This window comes from Bos indicus x Bos taurus, chromosome X (assembly GCF_003369695.1).
Source record: "Bos indicus x Bos taurus breed Angus x Brahman F1 hybrid chromosome X, Bos_hybrid_MaternalHap_v2.0, whole genome shotgun sequence".
Lineage (NCBI taxonomy): Eukaryota > Metazoa > Chordata > Mammalia > Artiodactyla > Bovidae > Bos > Bos indicus x Bos taurus.
The window spans coordinates 23564070-23591639 of record NC_040105.1 but is presented as its reverse complement, the minus strand read 5'-3'; the positions used below and the strand labels follow the sequence as shown (position 1 = coordinate 23591639).

Below are 27570 nucleotides of genomic sequence, written 5' to 3'. Positions count from 1 at the left end.
TGAGATAGTCTATTTCTAAGATGCCTATTTAACCCTAATAGTTTAATCTTTCCAAAATAGAAGAGGATAATCTCTCAAAAACAGCAGAGAAAAGAGGGGGAAATTAGAATATAAGCCCCAGCTGTGTGTATGACTGTGTGACCTTGTGTATGTGTAGCTTAGAAAGTGGACATGAGATATAAAACTTACTCTAAGATTGCAATCTTGATCACCTAAGTTTTAGGCTGAAGGTTAGTTTCCATATATATTTAAATTATTCAGTGGACATTCTTATGAAAAGGATTGTGTGGTCCAAAGGAATTCCTCCTGCTTATATTAAAATGCTTGCTATGATTCTCTATGATATTTCCAGTGGCATTTTTTGTTTGTTTCTTGGTAAAATATCTATAAGAGGGTGACAAACTATTACCATTGTACACATATTTGTTTCACAGCTGTGAAGAAAGTATAAAACAAACAGAATAAATAGGATCACACATGAAACTCTGAAATGTGTCACCACTATAAATGAAATATGTATTCAATGATTCCATAATTATCATGATTGAAAAGGTAATATACATAGAAAGCTTTAAAAGAAAAAGCTATTGCACATTCTCCAGAATAAATAACTGAGCTAATACAAAATTATTCACTTTTCCAGTAGAAAATTGTGGGGAAATTTTTTTATCAATATCAAATTTTTATCAATATCATTTTTTATCAATATCATCTTTCTTCTTTGTTTTATACATTGTCATAAATGGAAAAATTTGAGAGGGAGTGAATTTCCCACTTAGAGCACTGTTCAAGTGGGATTAGCTACTTTATTCTTAATGAACTCTTGGTAGAATCAATATCACAGAAGGCCAAAAAGCAGAATGATACAGTGCCCACCCTCAAGACATACCCAGCTACATACAGTCTAGCCCAAACTCCTTGCAATAGTAGTGGTAGGTCTCCCAGCAGGACGGTGCCTCACTCAGGTCATTTTGATTAACGTATCTCCATTTCCAACACACAGTAGTGAAATTTTACACGCCCAGTATTCTAGTCTGTACCTCAGGCTTCCTAGTAGATGTTCCCTAAGCTTCCTTTCTGGCCTATGTGGATTGCTCCCAACAAATTTGAAGAAGTATCTACACTCTGATTCACCAAGTAAATAGTCTCTCCATCTTGCCCTCAAGTCTCTCACTTCCCATTTGCATTTAAATAGTTCAGAGGGGGCTCAAATAGCAGTTACGGTCTGCCACTGGGAAATTTCTAGAGAGCTAAATATTATTAATAACAATAGCTACTGTTTATTAGCAATTTCTAGCTGCCAGAGACTTTGCCGTTTCACATATTTTATCAACCAAATCTTAGAAGAAACAGAGGATTAGAAAGATTGAATACTTTATTCAAAATCACTGCGATAATAACCATGAAGCTGGAATTTGAACTCTGTGTATGTCCTACTCAAGATAACAAGCACTTAAATACTCCTTCACTGCCTATTGTCCAAACAATATAGTGGATGTAAGCCAATTCCTGATGGCCTAAGGCAAAACAGAATATACTGAAGATGACTCAGAAGACTTCTAGAATCACACACAACACCCTAGGACCTAATTCATTACCAGAGATTTCAAGCAAGGTTACTTAAGCTTCCATAGGTGGCACATGCAAGGGGTAAAAAATTCAGGTAAAGACCTATGTCAACAAGAATAACATTTGTGGAGCCCTAACAGACAGCTTGTTCAGAACATGGTTCATTGGACATATGATGGTGGCCCTTAGTCCGGTGTCAGTCATAAGTTCAATATATATCTGTGTGAAGTCAGGCAGTGAAATATTGTTAGACCACTGGAGACATTCTGATCATGGATATCTGCTCTCATGTCTAAGTACTTAGAGTGTTTCCTATAGATACAAGTTCAAGATCCGCATCATTCCCTCGCCTAACTTTAAACTCTGTGACATCTTTATATTAGCTATATTTTGAAAAATGCAAGAGTCCCCTTTTGTATATTACAACAAAATTCTTTCTTATTTTACTTAGAAAAATATTCTCTTTGGAGGAGCACTAACAGATTTTTATATGTTTCAGGGGCTTTCTTGAAGATGTGGGGATATGGAAGAAATAGCTCAATGGCTTTTTTCCCACTTCTAAAGCTGCACCTAAATGCAAGGAGCTGTAGTCATTTATCTTACCATCATCCCAGAGAGCAATGTGGCCATCAGGTGTGGCCATCAAAGTAGATTCAATTATGCACCTATAGAACTTTCTTGACTCAGAGCACAGAAACGTCACTTAGTACAGATTTTAAAATCTATGCAGTAGAATTATAGTATATTAGAAAACTTTCTTCAAACTGAGCAACTCTGAAAGCTGTGAAAACCTTCCTACTCCACATGTCTCACAGAATATAAATGGAACAGAGATGTCAGTAAGAAAAGTCAGTTTTCTTTTTCTGCAGATTCATCAGCATATGTTTGCTTAAAGTCCATTGGCAAGATTAGAAGTTTGTTGCTATTCATTTTCTATCTTCTCAAGAGGGACTTTATTCATGGTTTCCATATCACTAAAACTTAATCATTTAATCTTCTACCAGGTCCCGAGAAAACACAAAGTAAATAATGCTTTACTGAACAACAAGAGGAAAGTTAATGAAAAGGTGAGGGTGGGGAAAGGAAAAGAGCAGGACCCCACAGAGGAAAAAGAGTTGCATTTCTTACATTTAGTCCTGATATATCATGAAAACTAATGATGTAACACCCATGAGCTGCATGCAAATCAGAGCATTAATCTCTAGCAAAATGGTTTATGTTATAGGAACCCAAAAACAGATCTCCTTCAACTGCAGTAAATCAAATATGGTGGGTAGTTTCCGTTTGACTGATGAGTACACATGTCACTGGCAGGAGAGCGGTGACATATGGAAGAGCAATAAATATTTTCTCTGACACTCCAGCGGCCCTCATTCAACGACACTAAAGGAAGATAGAAGACTTCAGGAGAAAATGCAAGCTTGTCTCTATTAGCTGTCGGGCCAGTGCCGAGGCAGCAACTCCAAGGTGATTTGGTGTTCTGTGGTATAGCCTGCACATTTAGTCTTAAACAAATGCGTTGCCTGAAAGCCAAGAATCAATAGTTCTCTCGGAACTGTGTCTCAGTGTTTCAGATTATGGCATTCTCCCAATAACTTAGATTTCCTTTAAGGTTAGTGATCTTGGGCATCTTCAGATTGTCTGACCCAGTGCCCAACCAAACCTTGTTAGAGATTTTATTTGTCCCCCTCAACACTACAGTTTATGTGCTGTCTGCATAAGTTCCTTTTTCTCAGTAGGAAGAACATCAGAGGCAAATGTGTTAGAATGTATTATGTTACAATCCATGTCCAAGAGATTTTGAGGTATTTTATTCCAAACCACTTGTACTAATTTTTCAATTATCTTAGTATTTCCTCAAACCTCCTCAAATATTATGATTTTGGCCCCTACTGAGCATGGTTATTGCTTCCTGGGTACTCAGTGGTAAAGAATCCGCCTGCCAATGCAGGAGACACAGGAGACTCGGGTTCAATCCCTGGGTTGGGAAGATCCCCTGGAGAAGGGCATGACAATGTAGTATTGTCCAATATAAAAAGAAGTGAAGAATTGGACTTAAAATTTTCTTCTACTATTAACTTACCTTTATGACTTTGGGTAAATCACTTATCATTTGCAAGTATTTATTTTAACGTCTCTTGGTTGTGCTAAATTCAACTGATGGATGTTCCAGCTCTGAAATCCTCACTTTTTAGTTCTACTAATTATTGAACAAATTTACAACCATATCTTTCTACTGAGCTGCTGTTACAATCACAATTCATAATTAATGAGGCATTCATGCTTATAAATTATGTTATGCAGTCTCAGTTTTACAAAAGATATTCATAGATTGAAAGTTGACATGAATTGCAAGCATCTCTTCAATATCAGTTCAGTTCAGTTGCTAGTGGTGTCTGGCTCTTTGAGACCCCATGAACCGAAGCACACCAGGCCTCCCTGTCCATCACCACTCCTGGAGTCCACCCAAAACCATGTCCATTGAGTTGGTGATGCCATCCAACCAACTCATCCTCTGTCATCCCCTTCTCCTGCCCCCAATCTTTCCCAGCATCAGGGTCTTTTCAAATGAGTCAGCTCTTCACATCAGGTGGCCAAAGTATTGGAGTTTCAGCTGCAACATCAGTCCTACCCAGGACTGATCTCATTTAGGATGGACTGGTTGGATCTCCTTGCAGTCCATGGGACTCTCAAGAGTCTTCTTCAATACCATAGTTCAAAAGCATCAGTCCTTCGGGGCTCAGCTTTCTTTATAGTCCAACTCTCACATTCATACATGACCATTGGAAAAACCATAGCCTTGACTAGATGGACCTTTGCCGGCAAAGTAATGTCTCTGCTTTTCAATATGCTGTCTAGGTTGGTTATAACTTTGCTTCCAAGGAGTAAGTGTCTTCTAATTTTATGGCTGTAATCACCATCTGCAGTGATTTTGGAGCCCCCAAAAATAAAGTCAGCCACTGTTTCCACTGTTTCCCATCTATTTTCCATGAAGTGATGGGACCAAATGCCGTGATCTTAGTTTTCTGAATGTTGAGCTTTAAGCCAATTTTTTCACTCTCCTCTTTCACTTTCATCAGGAGCCTCTTTAGTTCCTCTTCACTTTCTACCATAGAGTGGTATCATCTGCATATCTGAGGTTATTGATATTTCTCCTGGCAATCTTGATTCCAGCTTGTGCTTCTTCCAGCCCAGCGTTTCTCATGATGGACTCTGCATAGAAGTCAAATAAGCAGGGTGACAATATACAGCCTTGATGAACTCCTTTTCCTATTTGGAACCAGTCTGTTGTTCCATGTCCAGTTCTAACTGTTGCTTCCTGACCTGCATACAGGTTTCTCAAGAGGCAGGTCAGGCGGTCTGGTATTCCCATCTCTTTCAGACTTTTCCACAGTTTATTGTGATCCACACAGTCAAAGTCTTTGGCATAGTCAATAAAGCAGAAATAGATGTTTTTCTGGAACTCTCTTCCTTTTTCCATGATCCAGCAGATGTTGGCAATTTGATCTCTGGCTCCTCTGCCTTTTCTAAAACCAGCTTGAACATCTGGAAGTTCATGATTCACGTATTGCTGAAGCCTGGCTTGGAGAATTTTAAGCATTACTTTACTAGCATGTGAGATGAGTGCAATTGTGTGGTAGTTTGAACATTCTTTGGCATTGCCTTTCTTTGGGATTATAATGAAAATGACCTTTTCCAGTCTGGTGGCCACTGCTGAGTTTTCCAGATTTGCTGGCATATTGAGTGCAGCACTTTCACAGCATCATCTTCCAGGATTTGAAATAGCTCAACTGGAATTCCATCACCTCCACTAGCTTTGTTTGTAGTGATGCTTTCTAAGGCCCACTTGACTTCACATTCTAGGATGTCTGGCTCTAGGTGAGTGATCACACCATCCTGATTATCTGGGTTATGAGGATTTTTTTTATACAGTTCTTCTGTGTATTCTTGCCACCTCTTCTTAATATCTTCTGCTTCTGTTAGGTCCATACCATTTCTGTCCTTTTTCGAGCCCATCTTTGCATGAAATGTTCCTTGGTATCTCTAATTTTCTTGAAGAGATCTCTAGTCTTTCCCATTCTATTGTTTTCCTCTATTTCTTTGCACTGATCACTGAGGAAGGCTTTCTTATCTCTCCTTGCTATTCTTTGGAACTCTGCATTCAAATGGGTATATCTTTCCTTTTCTCCTTTGCTTTTTGCTTCCCTTCTTTTCACCGCTATTTGTAAGGCCTCCTCAGACAGCCATTTTGCTTTTTTGCATTTCTTTTCCATGGGGATAGTCTTGATCCCTGTCTCCTGTACAACGTCACGAACCTCCGTCCTTAGTTCATCAGGTACTCTGTCTATCAGATCTAGGCCCTTAAATCTATTTCTCACTTCCACTGTATAGTCATAAGGGATTTAACTCTTCAATATACCTAATATGCAAATATCCAAACAACTAGAAATTTTTTTAAAAACCTGCTATATGAAAGTTTTAAACCTTGACAAAACAGATAGACAATTCTGCGTATTAAAAGTTGATGAGTTTCAGTCATAAATTCACTCATTCATTCAACCATCATTTATTGAACAAATACCATAAGCCAGATGCTATATCAAGGGGCTAAGAATAGAGGAGTGAATAACAAAGATCAGGGGCTTATCTCCATAGATCCCGCATTTAGGGCGGGAGGAGTTGAAACCAACTAGAGAACAATAATATCGTTATTTACAAATGTCCTGTGTAGCACAGCCCTTCCCTCATGGAACCTTCAGTCCAGGTGGGAGAAGATGTTAAGTAAGCACATGAATATTTCACTTGGACAAGTGCTATGAAGAAGTATTGGCAGCAGGGAGAGCATACACAATGGAAAGAAACCCACTCTGGGGATCAAAGGATGCTTTTCCAAAGTGACTTCCTCCTATGATCAAATTTGTTTCTTAAAAGTGAGAAAAGAAACTAGAGGTGGAGAAGAATGTTTCCCATGGGGAACATTTGCCAAAGCCTGAGGCAGAATGGTTTGTGGAGCTTTGCAAATCAAACTAAGATTGGCGAAGAGTAAATGAGAGCTAGAATGGCAGGCATGTCAGTCAGTCTCCCAGGGACAAGGGCAGAGACCAGGTCGGCAAGGGCCAGGTGGTCAATTTTCATAGTTTTTTGACTTTATAGTAACAAATACATTTTAACGAGAAATCAACTTATTGAAAGTATTGAGTTAAAATAATTTCACATGTATCTCTTGTATCTCACATGTGAAGAAGAAGAATGATCAAAATGACTGAAATATTGATGTCAACTTGACCTAAATTGTTTACACAGTATCATTTCAACTATGTGTGTGTGTGTGTGTGTGTGTGTGTGGATTCTATTGCTGATAATCTCAGAATTATATAAGCCCTTTCTCCAAACACACAGACTGCTCCTATAACTATTCAAAATAAAATGCTATTTTGTGGGAAAGACATTCTTTTTTAATATTAGGATAGTTATGATCCTGATGGGGAGATGATATGAATTGTAAAAACATGACTTCCATGTTCTAGGGCAGTGCTAAACATCACATATACTTAGTTCACATGCTAAATGTCAAAGAAAGAAAACTAAAGTTACTAACCCAGATTCTGACTCACATATTTCATTTTTCCTCATGCAGAGGCTTAATCAGGCCAACTGAACACAATAATGAATTCAATCTTATTTTATATGAGTCATCTTGAACAATAATAAATTATTCATAGACATAAGGGAAAAAATTATGCTCCTTAGTCATTTTACCATGAAGATATATACCCTTTCTGTAAACAATTAGTAGGATTCACCCTAAAATGGACTTAGATATTCCAAGGTTTAAACTTTTAAAAAGGACACTAGCAAAGCTCGATTCATTGATGAAGACTGGAAGAAACCAATGCTCCATCAGAGTAGTAGGTAACCCCTAGATCATTCCATTTTCTAAGTTCTGAAAACTTAATGGTTATGACATGAATTTGCACCCATTCTTTACATTAAGTGCAAGCTAGGAACATGCGGTCATAAATTGATGAGGAAAGCACTGCACTTTGAGTGTAAACATTTCTTTCTGAGGTTTTTAAGCCTCCTATTTCAATTCCACTAAGTCTAGCTATATTTCCACTTCCTTTTTTCATAGTTTTTTTTTCTGATTCATCCCTCTATCACATACTGACAAATGGATGAGATAAATAAATGCATTAGTTTATTTTTCTGCAGTATAATGTCAAACTGTATAAACTATGGGTTCTCATTCCAACTTTGCCTCTAACACTATTTTCATCCTTCTTTTTTTTTTTTCAGAATTTTCAGGGCAGGAAATTTAGACTTCAAATGAATAACAGTTAAACCCAATCTAGTACATATTTTAGATTCAGCCTGTAAACTTTCAGAATAAGGTTTTTTTCCTCCTATGTTTTATTCTCCTTATTTCAGAGGCAAGATTAGAGAAGAAAAATAAAACCCAATTTAGATCCCTTATATAACAACGTGTTAAAATTAAAGTGTAAACCAAGTCATCAATGCCCAGTAAATGTTAAATTCCAAAGTGAGGTGTCAGATTAGTATATGCAGAAATTATAAAGGAAAGAGAAGGGGTTGTCAACACTTGGATGCACATAGAAATCACCCAAGGACCTCAAGGAACCACTGATGCCTGGGTTTCAGCCCCAGGAATTTGTATTACATTACATATGGTCTGGGCATTGAAAGTTTTTATAAGTTATCTAAGAGATTCTAGTTGAGAACCACTATTTTATCCAATAGTAATGGTGGCTCAGTGGTAAAAAGCCACTGCACGGGCTGCCAATTGCCAATTGCCACCTGCCAATGCACGGGTTCAATCCCTCGGTTGGGAAGATCCTCTGGAGAAGGGAATTGCAACCCACTCCAGTATTCCTGGCCTGGAAAACCCCATGGACAGAGGAGCCTTGTGGGTTACAGTCCATGGGGTTGCCAAGAGTTGGATATGACTAAGCGACTGAGTACACACGCACAAAATGATTTACAGAACACTGAAGGGCTACACTTTCCAGACAAACACTGTGACTGTTCAAGAGTATTTGTTGATTTAAACCAGTAACATGATGCTTCAATTCATTAAGTCTAGTGAAATATTCATGTAGGAATTACATTTAAACTATTGAAGTAGAAACTGAAGCACCCCTCAGCTGATACTGCTATGGACTTTCTAGGAATAAAGTTTAGATGTCTTTATGGAGTCCTTTTCCTACAGAGATTCTAAGACCATAGCTAGTCCTTCTGTTACTTCCTGAATCCTAATAGTTAGGTTTGTTAATGTCTACATTGGCTAAAATTTGTTCACGTATAGAAACTGTTTTTTAAGTTTAAAAATATTATTTTTGAAGTAAATGTTATCTAAAAGTTCCAGTTCCAACACAGATCCTGTCTATTAAATCTGTCGTTATCATGATACACAGAAGTAAGAGGTATTTTCCTGCCTGGGATCACAAAATAAGTTTCAGGTCAGGATTTGAGAAAGAATTTGAAACTGTTAGAAATCCCTGTTATTTCCGTGGTTCTAATAAAATGAAATAAATTAAGTCTGTTTCCCTTCAAGCCTTCTACAGCTTACAATGTACCTTTAAATGTGTGTGTGTGCATGTGTGTTTTACTGTCATCTCTCACATTTTGGCACAACCAGATTTTGTTTTACTTAAATTCTATTTGCCTCTTTTTTATTTAATACTAGTCAACTTTATTCACTTCATATATTTTAAGCAACTTCAAAACATTAATCTGACAGATGCTGTATGGTAATGGGATGGACAGATGTATCAACAAGAAAGCTGTAAACACACACACACACACACACACACACACACACACACACACATCCCTCTGGACGTTTAGAAAAGAACAGGGAATCAGTGAATGTTAATACCACCCATGTAGCAGCTTTACTAGACAGATTTCGTGTAGATGTCCTGTTTTATAGCCAATAGCCATATAAGTTCTTTCAAGGATCCCTCTGCTTCCAATATTATAGCTATTTCATTGATAGGCTCTCAGATCTCTGAGACTAGAGGACTTTTGAATTAATTAGCAGTTAATTTTCACCTCTCAATAAGCAAAGTGAGGACTTTCTTAGCTGGTGGACATTTGACAAGACTGTACATTCTTTAATGACACTGGTTGAAGACCAGTTAAAGACTTCAGTATTTCCTTCAGTTAAGATAGATGTATTATTACTTGTGTTAAGAAATTCCTCAGGGCTTCCCTAGTAGCTCAGTGGTAAAGAATCTGCCTGCCAATGCAGGGGACACAGGTTTGATCCCTGGTCTGGAAGGATCCCACATGCCACTAGACAACTAAGCCCATGCACCACAACTACTAAGTCAGTGCTCTGGAGCCCGTGAACCACAACTCCTGAAGCCTGCATGCCCTAGAGCCCGTGCTCAACAAGAGAAGCCACCACAATAAGAAGCCCATGCACCACGAGAGAGTAGCCCCCACTAAAGCAACTGAAGAAAGCCTGCGTGCAGCAGCAAAGACTCAGCACAGCCAAAAATAAAAAATCTTGAAAAATTCTTCTCTTTCTACTGAGGTGATAACCCTAGAAAACATGAAATATAATGGTGGGAAAGCACTATGTTGTAAACTTGGTTCAAATATCACTGTAACATTTTAACAATTATTTATTTAGAGTCTCTATTGTCAGCCTGCACTTCACCATAGCTTTGCTTGTTCATAAATAAGGGCAAGAGCAGGGGGGACAAGTAGTTAAAAAGATGTTTTCCTCCCTGCAGTGGCCTCCTGGGATCCAGGAGGAGTGAGAATCTGGCAGAACTAAGGCTAGGTGGACAGGATTGAAGACATGAGTGGGAATTTGCTTATTGATTCCATATGCTTCCATCCTGATGTGCCTGACGGATTTGGTCAAGCAAAGTTCAGGAACTCCTGAAGCTAAGCTAAAGAATGTCTTCATGGATCTGTTAGTTAAGTGTAGTCAACCAATAAAGGAACAGCCCCTGATAAGGAGGATGTCATTACCCCACCAGCAAACAATCCTGATACTAAATGCTAAGTCTACAAGTTACTAATAATTGAAGACATCTAAGCCGCAGATTATCATTAGTAAAATAGAGAGGAGCTGCTGAGAAGACTGAGAGGTATTTTGTTGGGTCAGAAGGTCAGACTGTTATTCCATGAATATTTATATTTACTGTACTTCAGGTATGACACAAGGGCTGAGAAGATGAAGATAAAAAGACAGACCCTGCAAACAAGGGGTCTATCGGGTGGTAGGGACACAGACCTGTAAACCATTACAGTAGAATAGTAATCAGTGTAATTATAATATGTAGAGGGAAGAGAGGAGGAAGATGTTCAGAAATGCCTAGAGAAAAAACAAGGAACTCATCATAAGGAAGGTAACCTTGGGCTGAGACTTTTAGGACTTAGATAAGTCTTTATATTAGAGATACTAACGTAAGGATGACATCTTAGGTGGAAAGAATAATGGTGTACATGACATGAAGGTATAAGAATGCTCTTGGGCAAGAGGTTTGTGAGAGGATATGAAAGAGCAGTTACAGAAAATTTGGTTGATCAGGTAGGTGAAGGCCGGAGGATGAAAAGAACAGTATGTCATGCCAAGCAACTTTTTTTCTCTAAAGGTGATGAGAAGCCAATGACATAGTTTGAACAAAGAGCTGATGTCATATTTGTTCTCAAAAGGTCATTCTTGAGAGATGCTGGAGGATGGATTGAAAAAGGGTAAAATTAAGGAGGAGAGAACAGTGAATAGGATATTCAATACTGTGGGTAGGGTCTGCTGAGAATGGTAGCAGAAGGGATGGAGATCGATATGTCAAGAATTTATTGTGGAGCACAGTGAATAAATATGCAGACAAATTGCGTGTGGGAGATGAAGATCTACAAGAAGTTTTACAATTGGAACTTGCATAACTGAGTGGATGGTAGCTGTTGCTCACCAATATAAGGAATTTCAAAAGAAGCATGTAGAAATGGGAAGATGATGAGTTTGCTGATAAGCCTCCAGAATATGAGGGCTTCATAAGATATTCATTTAGAAATGCAAAGCATCAGGAAAAGAGCCTGGCACATAGTAGATGGTCAAGAAATTATGGTTCACTTTCCTTTTGAAACAAGAGTAATTGTCATTAAGCAATTGAATATATGTAAATAAAACCTGAAGAGAAATATTTGGTCTCTTTTCAGTTTCAAAACTGATTCTTCCCTACTATATATTTGCACATGCTATTCCCTTCACCTAGATGATCCTGCCTACACAGGCCTCCAGGCCTTTTCATCCTTCCAGTATTGGCTGAACATCATCTAAGTCAGGCCTTTTGTAATCACGTTCAGAAACCGTTACCTCCCAACTCAGTACACATCACATGTTCCTATTGATGACTTGCACAGAAAATTTCTCAATTTTCAAATACGTGATTCATATTAGCTTATTTGCCTATCCCTTTAAGTTCTATTCTAAGGTGTGGAAAGAAAAAGGAAGGGGCAGGAGAAAGAAAGGAGGAAGGAAAAAGAGAAAGAGGGAAAGAACAGAAGGAAGAAAGCAATAGACTGTGCCTAACTTGGAAATTAATTATCCAATTTGTAGATATAAAAATGCCATTACCTGTTCTTATTACAAATATACGCAAAACCCACATTGTTTTCAGTTTTTATATATTTCACTCCTTAACATCTCAGAATAAGGCAGGGAATAAAGAGGAAGTTTACAAAGCACACACATGAAATTGTCGAACAGCCTCTTTTACAAGTAATGATTGCCTGAGGTTTGGGCCCCACACTATGGCAAGTGTATTGCTGATTAGAATTCTAACAAAAATGATCGGCCAGAAAGGAAATCACTCCACAATAACATCAGCCAGCTGAATGCATCTACAGCCATTGCTGTTGTTTACTTGCTAAGTCATGATGGATTCTTTTGCAGCCTCATGAACTGTAGCCCACCAGGCTTCTCTGTCCATGAGATTTCCCAGGCAAGAATACTGGAGTGGGTTGCCATCTCCTTCATCAGGGGATCTTCCCAACCAAGGAATCAAACCCATGTCTCCTGAATTAGCAGGAGAATTCTTGACCACTGAGCCATCCAGAAGCCCCATCTACAGCCGTACAAGTCAAAAAAATCCTATTCAAACATCTATTACAGGCAAATCAGAGTGCCATTTTTGGCAGGTGATAGAAAATGATTTAAAGCACAGGATCTTCCTTAAATTAATTTACAATTTAGTAATGAGGGTGAGGAAATTATGAAGAACTAAACCATATGGCAGATTATGAAACAAGCTATAGAGATGTTCAAGCGCAACACCGTCAGAAGCCATAAAACTCCTTTTCCAAGTCAACAGTGTCCTTTCTTAAATGATAGTGGCATCATTTTTAATTCAAGAATAGACAAGGAAACAAACCAGAGTGCAGGGGAATAATGCAGGTCGTGGGAATGTGATATTCGTCTTGGAAATATAAAGTACAGAAAGGAGAACAATCACAGGGTCAGAAACCACAGAATAGGTTAATGGCAAACAGTACCTATTTGAAATCCATCTCCTCATCAATTTTTTGTGACTTTTTAAAGCATCTATATGAAACTGGTTTTCATAAAATCTAACAGTGACTTAACGTATTTTAAAGAATTCTGTATTATACGCACGTGATACTGTTATTACATATGTTACAATCCTCTGCTTGTTAGTTTTGACTCTCAAATACCCATAAAAGACCCATAATGTCTGTATCCTGAGAAATTACACTTGAGATTTTTATACTTTATAGTCTGTTTAATGCTTACCTTAACACTTAAAGAACTAGAACCTGAATTCAAAGGCCAGTCAGTTCATTTTCCTTAATGATATAAGAGCAAATAAAATCCACTCCAATTGTCCTGGTTCATAAGCAATGGGAAGGAGTTTTGTCAAAGTAAATAGGATGTGAATGCACTGAATGATGATATATTAAATAAGACTCCAATCATATAGTTATTTTCTCACTAATTTCATAATTATTAATTATGATCCTTGAATTTTCACACTGAATTTTAATACATCAAGAAAAAATTTTAAACCTAAGGAAGAAATTCCATAGTAAAATATTTAAATCTAACTTGTTTAATTACAAAGCTATTCTCAGGCAAATATTTTAATAATGCTTATAACTCCCTAAGAAAATGAAATGCAAAAAGGCAAAATGGTTGTCTGAGGAGGCCTTACACTTACCTGAGAAAAGAAGAGAAGCGTACGACAAAGGAGAAAAGGAAAGATATACCCATCTGAATGCAGAGTTCCAAAGAATAGCAAGGAGAGATAAGAAAGCCTTCTTAAGTGAACAATGCAAAGAAATAGAGGAAAACAACGAATGAGAAAGACTAGAGATCTCTTCAAGAAAATTAGAGATACCAAGGGAACATTTCATGCAAAGATGGGCACAATAAAGGACAGAAATGGTATGGACCTAATAGAAGTAGAAGATATTAAAAAAAGGTGGCAAGAATACACAGAAGAACTGTACCAAAAAAGTGTTAATGACTGATATAACCACAATGGTATGGTCACTCACCTAGAGCCAGACATCCTGGAGTGTGAAGTCAAGTGGGCCTTAGGAAGAATTACTACAAATAAAGCTAATGGAGGTGATAGAATTCCTGCTGAGGTATTTCAATTCCTAAAAGATGATGCTGTCAAAGTGCTACACTCAATATGCCAGAAAATTTGGAAAACACAGCAGTGGTCACAGGACTGGAAAAAGTCAGCTTTCATTACAATAGCAAAGAAGGGCAAGGCAAAAGAATATTCAAACTACTGCACAATTGAAATCATTTCACATGCTAGTAAGGTCATGATCAAATCCTTCAAGCTAAGCTTTAACAGTACATGAATCAAGAGCTTCCAGATGTACAAGCTGGATTTAGAAAAGGCAGAGGAACCAGAGATCAAATCACCAACATCAACTGGATCATGGAAAAAGCAAAAGAATTCCAGAAAAACATCTGCTACATTGACTACACCAAAGCCTTTGACTGTGTGGATCAAAACCAACTGTGGAAAAATCTGAAAGAGATGGGAATACCAGACCACCTTACCTGCCTTCCGGGAAACTTTTAAGTCAAGAAGCAACAGTTAGAACTGGACATGAAACAAGGGACTGGTTCAAAATTGGGACAGGAGTATGTCACCTGTCATATTTAGCATTGTCACCCTACATATTTAGCTTATATGCAGAGTACCTCGTCCGAAATTCTGGGCTGGATGAACCTCAAACTGGAATCAAGATTGCTAGGACAAAATCAACAACCTGAGATATGCAGATGACACCACCCTAATGGCAAAAGTAAAGAGGAACTAAAGAGTCTCTTGATGAAGGTGAAAGAGGAGAGTGCAAAAGCTGGCTTACAACTCAATGTTCAAAAACTAAGATCATGGCATCTGGTCCTATCACTTCGTGGCAAATAGATGAAGAACAAGTGGAAACAGTGACAGACTATTTTCTTGGGCTCCAAAGTCACTGAAGATTGTGACTGCAGCCATGAAATTAAAAGATGCTTGCTCCTTGGAAGAAAAGCTATGACAAACCTAGACAATGTATTCAAAAGCAGCAACATTTTGCCAACAAAGGTCTGTACAGTCAAAGCTATGGTTTTAATAGTCGTCATGTATGGATGTGAAAGTTGGAACATAAAGAAGGCTGAGCACCAAAGAACTGATGCTTTTGAACTCTAATGTTGGAGAAGACTCTTGAGAGTCCATTGAACAGCAAGGAGATCAAACCAGTCAATCCTAAAGGAAATCAGTCCTGAATATTCATTGGAAGGATTGCTGCTAAAGCTCCCATCCTTTGGCCACCCGATGGGAAGGGCCAACTCATTGGAAAGACCCTGATGTGGGGAATGACTGAACTGCTGTACGTTAGATAACTGGAAGTTGGTACCCCTTTGACCAACATCTCCTTTCCCCCACACCAATTCAGTTGCTCAGTTCTGTCTGACTCTTTGAGACTCCATGGACTGCAGCACACCAGGTCTCCCTGTCCATCACCAACTCCCAGTTTACTCAAATTCATGTCCATTGAGTTGGTGATGCCATCCAACCATCTCATCCTCTGTTGTCCCCTTCTCCTCCTGCCTTCAATCTTTCCCAGCATCAGGGTCTTTTCCAATGAGTCAGCTCTTTGCATCAGGTGGCCAAAGTATTGGAGTTTCAGCTTCAACATCAGCCCTTCCAATGAACATTCAGGACTGATTTCCTTTAGGATGAACTGGATGGATCTCCTTGCAGTCCAAGGGACTCTCAAGAGTCTTCTCCAACACCACAGTTCAAAAGCATCAATTCTTCAGCGCTCAACTTTCTTTATAGTCCAACTCTCACATGACTACTGGAAAAACCATAGTCTTGACTAGACAGACCTTTGTTGGCAAAGTAATGTCTCTGCTTGTTAATATGCTGTCTAGGTTGGTCATAAATTTTCTTCCAAGGAGTAAGTGTCTTTTAATTTCATGGCTGCAATCACCATCTGCAGTGATTTTGGAGCCCAGAAAAATAAAGTCTGCCACTGTTTTCACTGTTTCTCCATCTATTTGCCATGAAGTGATGGGACCAGATGCCATGATCTTCGTTTTCTGAATGTTGAGCTTTAAGCCAACTTTTATACTCTCCTCTTTCACTTTCATCAAGAGGCTCTTTAGTTCTTCTTCACTTTCTGCCATAAGGGTGGTCTCATCTGCATATCTAAGGTTATTGATATTTTTCCCAGCAATATTGATTTCAGTTTGTGCTCTCTCCAGTGCAGCATTTATCATGATGTATTCTACACATAAGTTAAATAAGCAGGGTGACAATATACAGCCTTGACGTACTCCTTTTCCTATTTGGAACCAATCTGTTGTTCCACGTCCAGTTCTAACTGTTGCTTCCTGACCTGCATATAGGTTTCTCAAGAGGCAGGTCAGGTGGTCTGGTATTACCATCTCTTTCAGAATTTTCCACAGTTTCTTGTGATCCACACAGTCAAAGACTTTGGCATAGTCAATAAAGCAGAAATAGATGTTTTTCTGGAACTCTCTTCCATTTTCGATGAGCCAGCGGATGTTGGCAATTTGATCTCTTGTGCCTCTGCCTTTTCTAAAACCAGCTTGAACGTCTGGAAGTTCATGGATCATGTATTGTTAAAATCTGGCTTTGAGAATTTTGAACATTACTTTGCTAGTGTGTGAGATGAGTGCAACTGTGCGGTAGTTTGAGCATTCTTTGGCATTGCCTTTCTTAGGGACTGGAATGAAAACTGACCTTTTCCAGTCCTGTGGACACAGCTGAGTTTTCCAAACTTGCTGGCATATTGAGTGCAGCACTTTCACAGCATCATCTTTCAGGATTTGAAATAGCTCAACTTGAACTCAATCACCTCCACTAGCTTTGTTTGTAGTGATGCTTCCTAAGGTCAACTTGACTTCACATTCCAGGATGTCTGGCTCTAGGTGAGTGATCATACCATCCTGATTATATGGGTCATGAAGATCTTTTTTTGTACAGTTCTTCTGTGTATTCTTGCCACCTCTTCTTAATATCTTCTGCTTCTGTTAGGTCCATACCATTTCTGTCCTTTTTCGAGCCCATCTTTGCATGAAATGTTCCCTTGGTATCTCTGATTTCCTTGACGAGATCTCTAGTCTTTCCCATTCTGTTGTTTTCCTCTATTTCTTTGCATTGATTGCTGAGGAAGGCTTTCTTATCTCTCCTTGCTATTCTTTGGAATTCTGCATTCAGATGCTTATATCTTTCCTTTTCTCCTTTGCTTTTTGCTTCTCTTCTTTTCACAGCTATTTGTGAGGCCTCCTTAGACAGCCATTTTGCCTTTTTGCATTTCTTTTTCTTGGGGATGGTCTTGCTCCCTCTCTCCTCTACAATGTCACAAGCCTCCATCCATAGTTCATCAGGCACTCTATCACATCTAGTCCCTTAAATCTATTTCTCACTTCCAGTGTATAATCACAAGGGATTTGATTTAGGTCATACCTGAATGGTCTAGTGGTTTTCCCTACTTTCTTCAATTTCAGTCTGAATTTGGGAATAAGGAGTTCATGATCTGAGCCACAGTCAGCTCCTGGTCTTGTTTTTGCTGACTGTATAGAGCTTCTCCATCTTTGGCTGCAAAGAATATAATCAATCTGATTTTGGTGTTGACCATCTGGTGATGTCCATGTGTAGAGTCTTCTCTTGTGTTGTTGGAAGAGGGTGTTTGCTATGACCAGTGCATTCTCTTGGCAGAACTCTATTAGCCTTTGCCCTGTTTCATTCTGTACTCCAAGGCCAAATTTGCCTGTTACTCCAGGTATTTCTTGACTTCCTACTTTTGCATTCCAGTCGCCTATAATGAAAAGGACATCTTTCTGGGGTGTTATTTCTAAAAGGTCTTGTAGATCTTCATAGAACCATTTAACTTCAGCTTCTTCAGCATCACTGGTCAGGGCATAGATTTGGATTACTATGATACTGAATGGTTTGCCTTGGAGATGAACAGAGATTATTCTGTCATTTTTGAGATTGCATCCAAGTACTGCATTTCGGACTCTTTTGTTGACTCTGATGGCTACTCCATTTCTTCTAAGGGAGTCTTGCCCACAGTAGTAGATATAATGGTCATCTGAGTTAAATTCAGCCATTCCAGTCCATTTTAGTTCGCTGATTCCTAAAATGTCGACATTCACTCTTGCCATCTCTTGTTCGATCACTTCCAATTTCTAGAGCGGCTGTGAGGAGCTACCCCACGTCCAAGGGCAAAGGAGAAGCCCCAGCAAGATGGTAGGAGGGGGAATTCACGTTTAGAATCAAACCCTGTTCCCTCCAGAGACGCTCTGAGGGTTCAAACAAACCTTGCACACCAGGACCCAGGGACCCCAGAGAGACAGAGACAGAACTGTGTTCGAGCATCTCCTGTGGAGGTACAGGTCGGCAGTGGTCTGCCGCAGGGACAGAGGCTCTGGGTGTGGGTATGGCATAAGTGCTCTTGGAGGAAGTCACCATTAAACCCACTTACATAGGACTGGGAAATAGACTCTTGGAGGGCATAACAGAACCTTGTGCACCAGGACCCAGGAGAAAGGAACAGTGACCCCACAGGAAACTTGCCTGTGGGTGTCCGGGAGCCTCTAGCAAAGGTGTGCATTGGTGGTGGCCTGCTGCAAGGTTGGGGGCACGGACTGTAGCAGTACATGCATGGGATCTTTTGAGGGAGGTCACCACTATCTTCATTACCTCCACCATAGTTTGGCCCCAGGTAAATAGCAGGGAGGGAACACAGCTCCACCCATCAACAGAAAATTGGATTAAAGATTTACTGAGCAGGAGTACCCATCAGAACAAGACCTAGTATCCCCCTCAGTCAGTCTATCCCATCAGGAAGCTTTCATAACCTCTTATCCTTCTCCATCAGAGGGCAGACAGACTGAAAACCACCATCACAGCAAACTAACCAATCTAATTACATGGATCACAGCCTTGTCTAACTCAGTCAAACTATGTGCCATGCTGTGTAGGGCCACCCAAGACGGATGGGTCATGGTGGAGAGTTCTGAGAAAATGTGGTCCACTGGAGAAGGGAACGGCAAACCATTTCAGTATCCCTGCCTTGAGAACCCCATGAACAGTATGAAAAGGCAAAAAGATAGGACACCGAAAGATGAACTCCCCAGGTCGGTAGGTGCCCAATATGCTACTGGAGATCAGTGGAGAAATAACTCCAGAAAGAATGAAGAGATGGAGCCAAAGGAGAAACAACACCCAGTTGTGTGTGTGACTGGTGATGGAAGCAAGGTCCGATGCTGTAAAGAGCAATATTGCATAGGAACCTGGAATGTCAGGTCCATGAATCAAGGCAATGTACAGCAGGGTGAGTATAATTAATAATACTGATATATGTACTTGAAAGTTGGTAATCTCATAAATCTTAAATATTCTAACCTTAAAAAAATGGTAATTACATGACATCATGCAGGTGCTAGATAACCTACGGTGGTAATCATTTTATAATACATAAGTGTATCAAATCAACATGTACATCTTAAATTTACATAATGTTCTATGTCAACTGTATCTCAATCAAGTTGTTGGGGGAAGTCATAACCTTTGAGGAAGCAAGTTTAGCCAACACCTTTACCTCTTTTATTCCTGTTGAATTCAGATAAAATTTAATTTCAAATTTGCATGCACAGTATAAGTTTATTTTTATAAGAATATTCTCTATCCTTCCAGATATCCTTCTCTCCATATCTATTAATAAGATATTTGGAATGAAAAATGTTATAGTTTAATTCCATTTATTAAGAAAATTTTTATTTCTTTCTATTTTGGATGAGTCCTTTTTTGTACTTTTGTTCTAATTTTGAGCATGTATAATTTATTTAAAAATTAACATCATTAATATAAAAGGCATAGACAACACTTTATTTTAAACAATTATCTTCATGCTTAAAATTTATTTGAAAGATGTTTTGATTTGTTTTGGCTCTTCTATATGTTTTCAGGGAGTTTTACTTTGTTGTTACTTTTCTGCATTTACTTTTTTTAAAATTTTATTTATTTTTTTAAATTTAAATTTATTTATTTTAATTGGAGGCTAATTACTTTACAATATTGTATTGGTTTTGCCATACATCAACATGAATCTGCCACGGGTGTACACGTGTTCCCAATCCTGAACCCCCCTCCCACCTCCCTCCCAATACCATCTCTCTGGGTCATCCCAGTGCACCAGCCCCAAGCATCCTGTATCCTGCATCGAAAATGGACTGGTGATTCGTTTCATATATGATATTATACATGTTTCAATGCCATTCTCCCAAATCATCCCACCCTCTCCTTCTCCCACAGAGTCCAAAAGACTGTTCTATTTTAATTGTACACCATTAATTTATTTTTTAAATTTTATTTTATTTTTAAACTTTACAATATTGTATTAGTTTTGCCAAATATCGAAATGAATCCGCCACAGGTACACCCGTGTTCCCCATCCTGAACCCTCCTCCCTCCTCCCTCCCCTACCCTCCCTCTGGGTCGTCCCAGTGCACCAGCCCCAAGCATCCAGTACCGTGCATTGAACCTGGACTGGCGACTCGTTTCATAGATGATATTATACATGTTTCAATGCTATTCTCCCAAATCTCCCCACCCTCTCCCTCTCCCACAGAGTCCATAAGACTGATCTATACATCGGTGTCTCTTTTGCAGTCTTGTACACAGGGTTATTGTTACCATCTTTCTAAATTCCATATATATGTGTTAGTATACTGTATTGGTGTTTTTCTTTCTGGCTTACTTCACTCTGTATAATAGGTTCCAGTTTTATCCAACTCATTAGAACTGATTCAAATGTATTCTTTTTAATGGCTGAGTAATACTCCATTGTGTAATTGTACACCATTAATTTAAAAAGAAAGTGATTATTGTTAAAAACGGAGATGTGAGATGTTATGCATAGTACAGAAAATATTTCCATTCTTAAAAATGATGAAGATGTTAATGGTACCTAAATGTTATTTCTAAATATACCCACCATTTTATCATAATTTTCTAATACCTGCTAATTTCTTTAAAGTAATCTAAGTTATGGTCACAATGACTCTTTTAATCCACTGTGATACTTAAGATTTGTGAAGGATATATTTTAATATTCCTTAGAACACTGACAGGATATAGATTTATTGTTAAAAAATAAGAATAAAGTAAAATCAGAAGAAAATGGAAAATCCTGAAGTTAACTTAACAGAATTTGACAACTGAAAGTGATCACTATGAGAGAAATGGAATAAAATGAGATACTCTTTTTTTTTTTTTTTCCTAAACGTCCTTGACTATGCTTAATGACTACATTATTATTATTTGGTCTCCTTGACTGTTTGCCTCTGTTTTCGTATGTTCTCATTTCCCTGATTAAACTTATTCTTTTTTTTTAATTTTATTTTATTTTTAAACTTTACATAATTGTATTAGTTTTGCCAAACATCAAAATGAATCCATCACAGGTATACATGTGCTCCCTCTCCTGAACCCTCCTCCCTCCTCCCTCCCCATACCATCCCTCCAGGTCTTCTCATTGTCATCCATACTGTTATGTGAGAAAGACCAGCAAGTGTGCAGATAAAAAAAAGAAAGAAAGAAAGAAAGAAAAGCAGAAGGAAATTCCACTTCTACTGATTTGTGAGTAACTCCATGAGCTTCCACTGAATCCAAATCTAAACAGCATGGCAGGAGAAGACGTCTAAACCATAGATGGCTAGGACAGTGGGCAAGCTTATAGCTCATCCACTCCTGTGGTCCAGCAAAGACCACTTGCCCTTTGACTATATTCTCAGACAACAAATTATCCCTTCCTCGGTCAAATGAAGCTATTAACACATTAGCAGTATATGTTTTCTTGAAGATGAACAGCATGTTAAACGGGTAAAAATCTATTTCGATTGCACAATTGCCTGGAGCAGAGTGAGAATGGAACTTTCCAACTCCCTAACCTCATGCAGTAACCATCTTGCCAAATGCTAGTTCTCTTTCTAGTTTTATGGCCCAGCAGCTATCCTAGCAGTAAAAAGTTCTTAAGAAACCTAGTAAAACATTCAGCTGCCATTTCAAATTTCTGAGGGAAAAATCAGCACGACTGGCAGCAAACAAATTTTGCAAAGACGAAAACCACTAGACTTTATAAAATTAATCAAACAACTGTTTGACAACATCACTAAACTCCATCTCACTAAAGCCAAGATGTAGCTACAAAAATTTATTTTGATGTTAGAAGATCTTCATGTAAGCATAGAATTAACATCAAATTTACTCATGTACTTAAAAATCATTAATAAAAAAAGATCTTAGACTATGAATGGAAAAGTAAAACTCTTCTAGATAGAATGTTTAATCTTTACATTTTCCCACTTATCCCTTGCCAAGCTGCAATGACAAGAAACAGAGGCACAGTGTAAATATGAGACAAAAATGTAGAAAAATGCACTCATTAGGATGAGGGCAAAGATGATTCTGGCTGTTAAAGTATGAAGAATAGTCTCCAAATTTTACTTATTTTTAAATGAGTGTAGTAAAAAATGCAAAGCAAGCTAGTAGATTTAACTCTTTCTGCCATCCAGCTGGTCTTGGTTAGGCATGATTTATGAGAAGTATACTAATTACATGTAAATGTATCCTTCCAAAAATGCTTTAGAAAGCTATGAAGGACTTTTAACACAGTCCTCAAAATTCTCAAAATCTCAATCACAGTCAAGAATCTGCTAAGCAGGGATTTCCCTGGTGGTCCAGTGGTTAAGAATCCACCTTGCACGGTGGTTCACCTGGTAAAGAATCTGCCTGCAATGCGGGAGGCCTGGGTTCGATCCCTGGGTTGGGAAGATCTCTTGGAGAAGGGAAAGGCTACCCACTCTAGTATTCTGGCCTGGAGAATTTCATGGATTGTATAGTCCATGGAGTTGCAAAGAGTCAGACACGACTGAGGGACTTTCACTTTGCAATGCAGGGGACATAGGTTTGATCCCTGGTCAGGGAACTAAGATCCCACATACCGTAGAGTAACTAAGCCCTTGCACCACAACTACTGAGCCCACAGGCTTTGGAGTCTGAATGACGCAATGAAAGATCCCACATGAGGCAACAAAGATCCCATGCACTGTAATTAAGACCTGACACAGCCAAATAAATAAATATGTTTTTAAAAGAGTCTTCCAAACAAATCCAGTTGGATTGCCTGAAACTTTCATTGTGTAAGCCTCAGGCACCTGTTGAAGAAAGTGGTCAGACTCTAAGTACCTTCAGGCCAAGCCTGTGCCTGCTTTTTGAGTTTCGTACCCATAGTAGACATTTTTAAATCTTTATCAAAGGAAGACCAAAATAAGGAAGTAAAGATGGAAAGCAGGGAGGGAAAGAAGGAGGAGGGAAGGAAAAAAGAAAGGAAGGGAAAGAAGGAAATTAAGGAATCTGAAGAGCAAAATCATGTTCAATTTCTTCTGAGAACTGCTCAAAAATGATGTCTTATTTACATACATCTAAATACAAACTGATACAATGAGAGGAAAGCAGGATGAACTACATCAATTACAGGGCTGTATAAAGTGGGAAGCTGATACTGCAGTGGATAAATCCTAAGTACAGAATTTCTGGGGCTTGCTACTTCTCCAAGTTGTGTCATCCTTATAGGAAACCTCAGTACTGCCAATGAAGACCCTGAAGCAAATGTTTCACTATGTCTCCATACTGAAAAATAAATCAAGTCTAAATAAAAATAACTTCATCGACCCATCCAAATGCCACATGTTATAATGCAACTTGTAAACAAACTGTAGAGACTCAGTCTTGTCTTTCTGGTTCCAGGCTGTCACAATGTCTAAGGGATCTGCATGTAGAAGGGGTCATCTTAATTGGGAGAAATTTTTATTTACCAAAAATCACAAATATTAATTTAAATAGAATATTTAAAAAATGTAAATATTCCCAGAGGTAGAGAGAATATATGAAGAGATAAAACTATAGGAACCAGGAACTAAATTTGTGAGCAGGGAGATGGTAGACTAGATTTCTGCAGACTTGTATATGCTCTTAGAAATGCAATTCTCCATGTCAACTCTTCAGTTTCTTTATAATCATGTAATATTTGCCAAGCATATACCATCTGATAAGCTGGAAGAGAATGGTTACAGCTTTGATAGCTGAAAGAAATCAACCTGAAGCAAAATGCCACTTAAAACACAACACAATAAAGTGAAAAATTCTCATTGAGACAAATTATCTTATATACCCCTTTTTCCTCAATGTATTTTGGAAAGAATATTCAATGTACACTCTACCAGTTACCTTCTTTACTAGGAACTCGCTTTATGGTGTTTGTAAACTTGTTAATTTAATCCAAAGCCATGGAAGTTTTTTAAAATGACATGAGTAGCACAAAATCTCACTGAAAATAACAATTTTGTTCAACCAGCAGATTATTTTTTTTCCCATTTCTATTCAGGTAGTTTATATAGTCGGAGAAGGCCGTGGCACCCCACTCTAGTACTCTTGCCTGGAAAATCCCATGGATGGAGGAGCCCGGTGGGCTGCAGTCCACGGGGTCGCTAAGAGTCGGACACGACTGAGCGACTTCACTTTCACTTTTCACTTTCATGCACTGGAGAAGGAAATGGCAACCCACTCCAGTGTTCTTGCCTGGAGAATCCCAGGGATGGGGGAGCCTGGTGGGCTGCCGTCTATGGGGTTGCACAGAGTCGGACACGACTGAAGTGACTTAGCAGTAGTTTATATAGTACATGTGAAAATCAGTACCATTAGCAGGGATATGAGAATGGATTGATGAATGTGCTAAAAGACAAATGACTGATTTTTTTTTCCCCCAACTAAGCACAGCAGGAGCAAGGCCATTTATGGCTATTAGGAAACTTGGGAGAAATAAATGATTATCACCTTCAGTGAAGACAATGAGAACCATGCTAATATCAATCCCGGTTCCCATCAGGCTAATAAAGCAGCACTGAGACCACAAACTCAGAAACTCTCCAGTTTGTCTCAAGGATTTGCGCAAGTGACCATTGTGAGCTTAAGATGTGACACTCAATCCTGGGGCCCATGACCAGACAGTGTAACTACTGCGGAGGGTGTTAAATTCAGTAATTTGTTCCAACTATTATCGTCTGAATAAATACCTTCAAATCATGCTGAACCCCCAAATTCCATATGCTTGACATAAAATACTTAGAGAACTGGAGAGAAAATGCCCTCAACCTCCTAAATATTCTCTGATTAGCCTAAGTTCACACTTTCACCTGTTCTTGACTTCCAATAGCACTCTTTCAGACTTTGCCTATTCAGATTCAGCCTTAGTATTTCAAGTTTTGCCTAATTTCTCCCTGCAACTCACTTCCCTTCACTCCCCAAACACTGCTCTCACTTGGCTTTTCTCCTGCAGTCTTTCAAACTCCACTGTGACTCCCTCTGACAGATTCTTAAAATTTTCTCTGCACTGGCATTCTATCTTCACCTCTATTTTCTTTAGTTATTTAGTGACAGCTTTGAAATACCCTCTGCATAATTATGGAGAAGGCAATGGCACCCCACTCCAGTACTCTTGCCTGGAAAATCCCATGGACAGAGGAGCCTCGAAGGCTGCAGTCCATGGGATCGCTGAGGGTCGGATACGACTGAGTGACTTCACTTTCACTTTTCACTTTCAAGCATTGGAGAAGGAAATGGCAACCCACTCCAGCGTTCTTGCCTGGAGAATCCCAGGGACAGGGGAGCCTGGTGGGCTGCCATCTATGGGGTTGCACAGAGTCGGACACGACTGAAGTGACTTAGCAGCAGCTGCATAATTATGAACCTTGCTTACTATTTCCAGACCTCTCTGTTGCCCTCCAGATCCGTATATTTGATACATCTCTTAGACACTTCACTTGACTCAATCACAGATGGTGACACCTGCTATTCACCACTAATATTCAGCCTCCTTCTCTTTGGCCAGTAACACAAGAGAAATTAGAGAAGCCAGGTACTTTATCCTCTCTTGCAACTAGAGTTTTCCAAGTGACAAGTTCTGGCCGATGAGATACAAATAGTAGTTTTATGCAAAGACTTCTGGGAAAGCAAACTCTGTTGTTTGTTCCCCGCCCTCCTCCCCGTCTTCTTTTTTCTAATGCCTGGTGATAGTTTAGAGCCTTTTCACATATTTCTCAGCCTTTTAGATGTCCTCTTTTGTGATTTGTCTGTTCAACTCTTTTCCTTATTTTTCTATTATGGCACAGCTTTTAATTGATTGGTAGGAATCTGTCTGTATTCGAAAACAAGTCCCTGTTGGATATAGATCTTGAAAATATTCTATTATAGTCTCTGGGTTGCTTTTTCACTTTCTTACCAGTGTCCTTCAATGAACAAAAGTTCCTAATCCTAGTGTACTCTAATTTGTCATTTTTCTTTCCTTTATGGGTAATATTTTTCAAATCTTGTCCAGAAAATCTCTACTGACTCCAGAATCATGAAGATATTTTCTATTTCCCCTAAAAATTTGGTGGCTTTAATTTTGTTATTAGTACTGAAATCAATCTGGAATTGAGCACATATACCAAAATGGGAATGAAGCAGAGAAGATTAGCATGGCCCCTGTGCAAGGATGACACACATATCCATGAAACATTCCATATTTGGGGGCTTCCCTGATGGCTCAATGGTAAAGAATCCACCTGCAAGGCGGGAGACCTGGGTTTGATCCCTGGGGTGGGAAGATCCCCTGGAGGAGGGCATGGCAACCCACTCCAGTATTCTTGCCTGGAGAATCCCCATGGACAGAGGAGCCTGGTGAGCTACAGTCCATGGTGTCACAAAGAGTCGAACTTTTAAGCACACACACCATGTACCAACACCAGACTGTTTTAATCATCATAGCTTTATAATAGGACTTGGTATCTCGGAAGAACATCTTCCCACTTAGTTCTCCCTAAAGACTGTCTTGGCTAGTTTTTGGCCCTTTGATGTCCATATACATTTTAGAATCATTTTGTTAGATTCTTCAGAAGTAAAGAAATAATCTGCTCTGGTTTTGACTGTGATTCCATTGAGTCCACAGAAAAAAACTGGGAAAACTGCCATCTCTTAACATTGCATTTTCCAACCCATAAATTTATTATAGCCCTCCATTTATTTGGGTCTTGATTTTATTTTGAGAATGTTTTGTACTTTATGTTGTACATAGTTAGTTGCACATATTTTGGCATATTTTGTTAACTTTATTCCTAGGTATTTTATGCTATTGGAAGTAGTATATTTTAACATTTCATTTCCTATGTGTTTGCTTCTGCTATAACTGACTTTTGTAAATGTTGTAAGTTCCTAAGTAATTATGTTTGTTTGAAGATGCTTCTGAGTTTTTCTCATTTATACTCCACTTTTATTTCTTCAGTTACAACCCATATTTTTATTTCTTCTAATCTATATGCCTACTATTTCTTTTTCTTTACTTATTACACGGGTTCAAACT

At 38.7% G+C, this 27570-nt stretch overlaps 1 long non-coding RNA gene and 1 other non-coding gene across 2 annotated transcripts in view; one reads left to right on the top strand and one right to left on the bottom strand.

Annotated features, from left to right (window-relative positions):
* The window catches only part of LOC113887679, an 83137-nt gene that overhangs the window by 8894 nt on the left and 46673 nt on the right, over positions 1-27570 (bottom strand). The window lies entirely within an intron of this gene.
* Positions 26640-26741, top strand: LOC113888251. Its single transcript, XR_003509891.1, has one exon. It is a non-coding gene; the product is annotated as a U6 spliceosomal RNA (small nuclear RNA).